The sequence below is a fragment of the Taudactylus pleione genome, unplaced genomic scaffold (genome assembly GCF_031769625.1).
Source record: "Taudactylus pleione unplaced genomic scaffold, aTauple2 ptg000265l, whole genome shotgun sequence".
NCBI lineage: Eukaryota > Metazoa > Chordata > Amphibia > Anura > Myobatrachidae > Taudactylus > Taudactylus pleione.
Window position 1 is genome coordinate 9,272,169 of NW_028284667.1, and position 8,609 is coordinate 9,280,777.

At 40.1% G+C, this 8,609-nt stretch overlaps 1 pseudogene; it reads right to left on the reverse strand.

Annotated features, from left to right (window-relative positions):
- Positions 1-2,158: 2,158 nt before the first annotated feature.
- On the reverse strand, positions 2,159-5,411 carry LOC148514004 (toll-like receptor 8 pseudogene; annotated as a pseudogene).
- Positions 5,412-8,609: the final 3,198 nt, after the last annotated feature.

Sequence of the window (8,609 nt, forward strand, 5' to 3'; positions counted from 1 at the left end):
AGTTGCGTCCCTAAGTTCGGATCGGTAGCTGACCGACCAAGGGGAGGAAGCGGTCGGAAGACAAAAAAATACGCCCCCTTCTCGTACGCATTACACGTTCAGATCTCCACTCCCCCGTTTTCAAGCACCGTCCCCTGTTACCACCCACAAACGCCTCCATCTGTCACTCAAACTACCGACTTGGCTGTGTTCAAGGAGAGAGAAATTTCTGACCGTAGCGGCTAGTTTGCGCACGCGCATTGCGAACTTTACGCATGCACATTATAGCGAACATCCGTGGCGTATGACCGTGCAGCCGCTTCGACCGACTCTGAATGAGGTCCTATGTGTGGCTATTTTATATCATGATTCATTAAAATATTGCATAGAGCAGTGTATTTTATTGAGTGATACAGTAAAACTTTCACACTATGTACAACAATACAGAACCACTTTGAAGAGAATCATTTGATATACTGTATTGTACATTTCAATGTTTCCTGTTACTAACCTCAGAGTTACTATTCAAAATGTATTGAGAATGTCTTTCCTGGCCAATGTCCTGAGAAACAGTTTGTGCAGTGACTGCATATTTTGTTACATGTTTCGCAATTGCTAAGATTTTAGTGGCACATTATTAATATAGTGGCACATTGGTGAAAATAAGTAGTCCTGTCAAATTTGGGGTACTTGAAAATGGGTACAAGCATGGTTTAAAGTTGCTAAAGTAAATTTTTCAAAAACTTAAAAAACGCACCTGAAGCAAGCACCTGCAATCAAAAAAACACCTTACCCATACTTCCAGACTCCGCAAAGTCTATTTCGCTAGTTTTTAAGTTTGTACTCCCACTTTGCACTTTTCCGCCCCATTTTCAAAGTGCTTTTTTGGGGTGATCCTAATTTTTGTAGGTTTTTTTTCCGTAGTTATCCTTTGGGGGGCTGTTCCAAGGTGCTGAGTGGTTTCCCCACCTTTGCACCCCAAAATAGCGATTTTGCAATTTTTTTCTCCACCTATTCAGAGGTGAATCTTTTTCGCCTATTACATTGCATTGCGTTTTCGCGTACACGAAAAGTGTTTGCAATTTGAATACGGAGATAAGTTTCTGCCTGGAGAAAAGTCGCAATCGGCGATACTTTTTCAAGGATTCCGACTTTTCGTGGCTAATTGAATACGGGCCTATGTGGCATTTTGTGTGAAAAGTGGAAGCACTATGTAGTATTATTAAAAAAGTGCTAGAAAAGACCCCTTGCTGGTGCTAAAAACCCATAGGCAGTGATAAAAAATGGTGCACACTCTAATGAAATGTGCTGCGCATGCCTATGGAAGTAAAGCTATAATATGGGGGGACCGGGGACGATATGACCGATTACATTAATGGGAAGGGGTTTGGGTATTGCTGTCATGGAATGGGATTGTTTAGCTGCCGGTTCAAATCCCAACAACATGAGCCCGAAAGAATGAAATGCCAACAGCAGAGGTCAGTAAAGATAACCTTCCCCTCTCCCCCCCTAACCCTCCCTTAGGGGTGCCTAACCCTAACCTCCCCCCCTAGTGCCTAAACCTACCCCACCCTCACCATTCCCTAAACCTAACTCTCCCGGGGTGGTGCCTAAACCTAACCTCCCCCGGGGGTGCCTAACCCTAACCCCCCTTCCCCTAGCCTAACCCTAACCCTTCCGGGGGGTGCCTAACCCTAAGTACTCCCCGGTAGCCCCATAACCTAACCCTCCCCCCGCAGCTAAGAAGATGCGCGCCCCGGACTTACCTCGTTCCGACCCACGTCGGGACTATGATAGGTGTCGGTATCACGATGCCTATCATTCATCCCTAGCCGGCAGCATTCTGCTGTCGGGATCACTTAACTACATCCCGCTGTCATGTAGGATAATTCCTGTAATGTGAGGGTTATTGCATAAGAAATTTCTGTTTGATCATTAATAATGGTCTGCCTTATCACTAAATACTCCTCTTACTGGATAAATGTCTTCAGCAGATTATTAATGGAGCGATTTTTCAGATCTGATGTAAATGCCACCGAAACCATTTTAGATACAATTATATATTTATTTACAGTTATTATTATCCTTTATATGGCACCACAAGGGTTCCACAGGGCCTTAAAAAGTACATAAGCAAATGATCACACAAGAAAACAGTCATTTAACAGTAGTAAACAATGCAGGGCAAGGACAAGGTTTATACATTTTGCTGTATTAGCGATCGTAACACTTAAGTAAGCAGCGGGGAGTCAGCAACCAAATGTTAGGTGATGTTATGGGGAGTTATAAATGATATAAGTCAGGGAAGGAGAAGCACATGAGTTATAATGCTAAGTAGTTACAGACGCTGTATACAAGTTGTTGTACCTGCTGCTGTTTTCTGTCAATAAAACATTTTTCATTGTTTGCCAGAAAAAATCTTCTGCATGGGGATTTTTGGGCCATTCCAAAATTGAACTTGAGCATATTTTTTTCCTAAGCTTCAGATACTGGGAATGTTGAAGAACAGGCTGCAGTAGTACAATGACAATCACATCCATATTCTCATCCATCAGTTTTTGCATAGCCAAATAAAATGCTGTTCTGAACTTTCCACTCTTCACATATCTTTTAGTTAGTACAAATACTGTCTTTTTGCTTTGGTTAATACTTTGTATAATATTGTCAATGACGGCTTTTCCCGGCTCCCAGTCTCTTTCTTCTAAGCAGAGAAGTATGTGTTTTTCTCCTCCGACTTCCAACTGGTAACACAGTTCATTAAATACCCAGTCAGTGACTGCTGGATCTGTCTCATCATAAGTGATAAATGCATCATATAGACTTTCTGAATTACTGACTTTGTTAAGTTTCAGCTTTGACATGCACCAATGGTATACATACCATACATCCCAGTAAAATAAATGTTTCATAATTGGTAATATAATAATAAGAACAATGAAAGAAAATGACACAAAGCATAGTATCATAGAAATAGCATCTAGGCTACATGCATGTGTGTCAAAGTGTATAATGCTTTTTTCCTTTCTGTAATCGGAAGCGGCACACATGACGTCAGTAGCCAGTAGCGGAATTGTAACATTATTTGATCTGATCCAGTCTAAAAAGTCAACAATTTCGCAAGTACAATCAAACGGATTTCCTTCCAACCACAGTACCTTTAAATAGTTATCATTCCCAGACAAAAATACTGATTTGTTTATGCTCTGAAGATGGTTGTAGCGTAAATCTAGAGCAGCAAGGCTGGTGGCTTTAAAAAGAAACACGTCTGGCAAACTGGAAATCAGATTGTTGTTGAGTAGAAGTATCTGCAAGGATGATGTGTAATTGTACATGTTGTTATCTAGTGTTGTCAGCATGTTACCACTGAGGTCAATAAGCTCCAGATGTTGAAAGTACTTCAATATTTTCCACTCCCAAAATGATAATTTATTATGGTTTAAATACAGTTTGGTGAGATTTGTAGGTAAATTGGCAACTATTTTCTCAGGAAGTGTTTTAAGCTCATTATTAGATAGATCGAGGATTTTAAGATTGGTAAAGTTCTTAAAAATATCCAAATAATGCTGGTTCCACTTACTCCACATCACATCCAAACGGTTCCCTGAAAACCTTAGCTCTTGTAGGGAGATACTGTTCATTTCATACTCTGTTAGAGTGGAGATTCCATTCCAACTTAGATTTAACACTTGTAGACTGGGAAGATTATGAATAAATTGAAAATTGTGAGTCACTCCCTCCACAACAAAATATTTGCTGTTGTAACTCAAATCTAAAACTTTTAGCCTCGACAATTCTTTAAATGCATTAGAAGAATCAAAATCTAATTTATTATATGAAAGATCTAAATATGTTAAACTTGATAAGTAGATAAATTCTGTCCCATTCAGATTTTGATCAATGTAATTGTGGGACAAATTCACACACACTACATCTGATAATGAACTGAATTCTTCTGAAGCTATAAAGAAAATGCTGTTCGAGCTAAGATCTAAAGTTTTGCCATATGAGCTACACAAGGGATTAATGATTTGGTCAGACCAGTTAATATTTCTTGTAGAAGATGCCATATGTGTAACATCCTCATTGGTGGAACGTTGTTGAACTTTTTGACTTGTAGATCTTTCAAATCTTCTGCTCTGATTAACTCTCTTAGCAAATGGAGAGATTCTGTTTTCAGACAAGTATATTAGTGTTAGGTTTTGGAATTTCTGAAACACTTTCAAATCAACTAACCTAATAAAGTTTATACCAAAATTAATAATATTCAGTGTGCTTATATTTGTTAGTGGTGCAATGTTATTACTTGTGATTTCTTGAAAGACATAACCTTTTATATGCAACTCTTGGAGGGATACTAATTTTGAAAAGTTATCTGAAAGATTTATATATTTGAAATATGTTCTTATCTCATAATTAAATGATAAATCAAGTTTTTGAAGGTAAGGCAAATTAAGTAAAAATTCTGCTTTTTCCATTTCCTTCACCAGATAGTTCTTCTCAAGATTTAACACTTTAAGACGAGTCGTGTTTAGAAACCACAGTCTTGATACTGACGTCAAAGATGCATTGCCCAGGTTAAGCTCCAGCAATTTATTAAGGTTCTGAAATGCGTATGGATGTATTTTAAGTGAAGCTTGTCCAGCACAAGGTTTGCATGGAAATAAAGCATTGAAACATCTTGGGCAGTTACCACTTAAATGTAGGATTTCTAAATCAGTTAGATTGATGAAGTCATCTTTGTCTATAACATTTATTTTGTTACTGCTCAAATAAAGTTCTTTTAAGGATGATGGCAGTATTGGGGGAACCTTCATTAAGTTGTTAAACGACAAAGACAAAATGTTTAATCCTTTTAACTGAAAAAATGCTCCATCTTTAATATCAAAAACTCCAGGACAACTATTACCATAGTAACAGTTATGGTCCAGGTACAGCTCTTCAAGATGATTAACCATTGAAAAACTTTCATTGCTGACCAAGGATATATTGTTATACCGTAAACTTAACTGAAGTAGTGAAATGGGCAGTCCAGTGGGTACATTGTGCAAATTATTGTTATCAATAATCAGCTGTTTCAGTGTTGTTAGGTTGGTGAATGTTTCATCCTTAATTATTACCCTTACTTCACAGGCATCAGTATTGCATTGATTGTAATTCGAGCTTAAATCTAATTTCGTTAAATTATGCCAATCCCGAAAGGCAGTATTTGGTATAGTCTGCAGAAGATTGTCAGACAACAGCAGCTGTACAGAGTTAGCCACGTACGTGATGGGCGATGGAATGTTTTTCAATCTTCTTGCATGACAGTCAAAAATGACTGATGAGTCATTTTCTTCAATTGTGCATGGAAGGCTTCTGTTGTCTGACTTTGCAATGCACAATCCAATGTGACTGTAGATTATGAGAGCTTCATATAGGAGATTAAACAGCATTCTGAATATTTTTTCTGCAAAAAAATCACAACATCACAATTATAAGTATCTGAAACAAAGAAAAATAAGTACAATAAGACAGGGTGTGGTGCTCACTTAGGGGGAGATGTATTTATATACAGTTTTGCATGGTTGCTTACTGGTGCAGGTTTAAGTGCGCAGTCGCTGCTGTGTCTTGTTGCAGAGCCACAGTGGTAACCATAATATGCAAATGCTAGTTTATGCCCCTCCCTCATATACTAGCGTGCACCTGAATGTGCAAGCACTGAAACACCCAATTACAGCATTGGTACAAGGGGTAACACTGCCAGTGATTCAAGACACTCCACCGTCAGCGCATCATCATGTGCACCATCAACACTTGTGCCAGCCCTATGGTAGGTGCAGCGTCTTCATAGGAACATGGCCTCTGTGGCTGTAGCTCTGCTCTTGCAATGAGACACCTGTAGCACTCCAATAATGCCCATGCAATGTTTTGATTACACTACAGGCCTCTTCCCAGTCACCGCCCAGGCACACCCATGGTTTTCCAGTAGCAAATAATCATTCAACTATGTGAACATTGGCATTGCATGCACTAAAGCTGGGTACACTCCATATGACAGAGCAACTCAGCGATGCGGCAAGAGATGTAATGATACATTGTGTGCACCTTACATCACTATCCAGAGTACGATGGCACAATGTATTGTTACAGGCTGCATGTAACTACACCGCAATGTTCATTGAATTGTCCCATCTGACATGCAGCACAGCAGAAGAGACGATGCAATGAACACCGGCTGGGAATGACGGATTGGGTGCACACACTATATTATATAGTTCAGATTTGCGTCGGAGCTATATACTATACGTCGTATTGTGTGTATTCCGCTTTAGCGTGCACCTCTGAATTAGACCCTAGATCAGAGGTTCCCAAACTCTTTTCAAACATGACGCCCTAGAGTATCAGCATTTTTTTCACGGCACCCCTAAGCAAAACGTTTGTTATTGAGAAGTTCTGAAAAAATTTAGTAAAGTGAAGTAAATTGTGCTTATCTGTCATCCTTGGGTACAGTTATGTGTATGTGGACAGGTTTGAGCTTCTGTTTGTCCACATATTTACATTACATTGACCATAAATAATTTGATTTGGTGCTGGACCACCAACCTGCGGCACCCCTGCAAGTGTCGGGGCACCCCAGGGTGATGTGGCGCACAGTTTGGGAACCACTGCCCTATATATTATTTTTCAGCCTGTAGAATGCAGCCTGTTCAGCCAACTGGTTGATTAAATAAACAAACAGATCATAAAAATCTAAATCAGACGCAATGCTAAAATAAAAACAAATAAATATCACGGGTGTTTATCTTATTAGCAGCTCCCAATAAGTATTCTGGAGATACTAAATAGTAAACAATATTAAAGGACCATAAAGGCACATAAGTAGCGCTTGACCAATTATTTAATATAATTATTTATATAACAATATCACATAAGGTTTATAAAAAACATACATAGAATAAAGGCTAAAATTTCAATACATAGAGAATCAAGTGTTCCAAATGCAGGATCTTAATCCACTTAATAGGCTCCGTAGAAAAAGATCCACAATATAGTAGTTAACGGTGGAAATCCAATATTAAAAGTCACTTGGAAGCAACAATGTGTCTAGAGAGCTGGCTTAAAACACGATCTCCCCGTTATAGGATCAGCTCACCACCAGCGCAGATGTCAATCTCTGGGTACGATCACAGAGTAGCAGCGGTGGGAGAAATTTTCAGTGTATTAGACTCCCCGTTTAGTGGAATGAGGCGCCCACCAGGCATGATGATAAAACAGCGTCCAGCTGAAGTGACAACGATAGGGGAAAATCTTCAGTGTGTAACACTCCCCGTTTAGTTGAATAAGGTAGCCACTTGACATAATAGTAACAAAGTCTGGTAGGAGCGACACTTTAATAGCCAAAGTGCAGGGGAGGGAGAAAGCCACTCACCTTCCAAATCAGATATCCATAATTGCATCAATGACGTCTCAAGCAATATCCGAAGCAGTAAAGTGGTATTGGAATTCCTGCTTAGAGTCCCTTAACGCATTTCTCCATTCTCACAATCTAACGGTTTCATCAGAAGGTAAGGGACTCTATCCAGGAATTCCAATACCACTTTACTGCTCCGGATATTGCTTGAGACGTCGCTGATGCAATTATGGATATCTGATTTGGAACGTGAGTGGCTTTCTCCCTCCCCCGCACTCTGTCTATTTAAGTGTCGCTCCTACCAGACTTTGTTACTATTTTGTCAAGTGGCTACCTTATGCAGGTGCGAAATTTTTGCTATTCAATTAGGAGCAGAGTTTTTAACTTTTTGCGCGATGGGAGTTTTTTTTTTTGCGCACCTTCAGAGCGCAACCAATTTTTCCTAACATCCCCAATTTTAGTAAAAAAGGTTGGTAACCCTGTGACCCTGGCTGCACGCCTCCTAATGACAATTTAAGCAATTGGAAGTTCCCAGTTTGCTTAATTAGTCAGTAATACTCACCTTCCGAAGTTCTGTCTTCTGCATCCAGTGTCGGGACACTGTCTCCTGCAGCAGCTGTGAGAATGTAGTGTGTGTGTGTGTATGAGTGAGTGTGTGTGTGTGTGACCCCCGGTGTATGTGTACCCCCCAAGTTCAGTGAGCCACCCCGGAATGGGCGCTGGGAGAACTACATCTCCCAGCAGCCCTTGCCCCTCCCACCAGCTCCTGGAGCCTCCCAGCAGCCCCCTCTCCAGAAGATAGAGCGGAGGCCACAGAGACACCCAGGCAGGTAAGTGCAGAATTGTTTTCTTATTTTGTTACGCGGTATGTGGTTTTCAGAGCTGAAAACCCCGCAACCACTTTTTTTGAATTGGATACCGTGAGTATCGGGAGTGTGCATGCCCACAGTAATCCAAAATTGGGCACGATATTTCCTCGCTAAACCTTGCGCCCAATTGAATATGCCCCTATATATTTATACTGAGGAATCACCCTTTCACCTACTTGCAGAATACAAAAACCCTGTTTGTGTGATTTGATGTATCAGTCCAGAAGACCCTCTAACAGTCTTCAGTAGTCCGCTGGTGGTGCGTCATGGCCCAGATAAGACTCTTTTTCATTGCTGTAGAACAGCTGTAAGTTCTTACGCCATTACTTGTTCCTGAGAAGACCTTTTTTAATAACTGCAAAATGAAATAA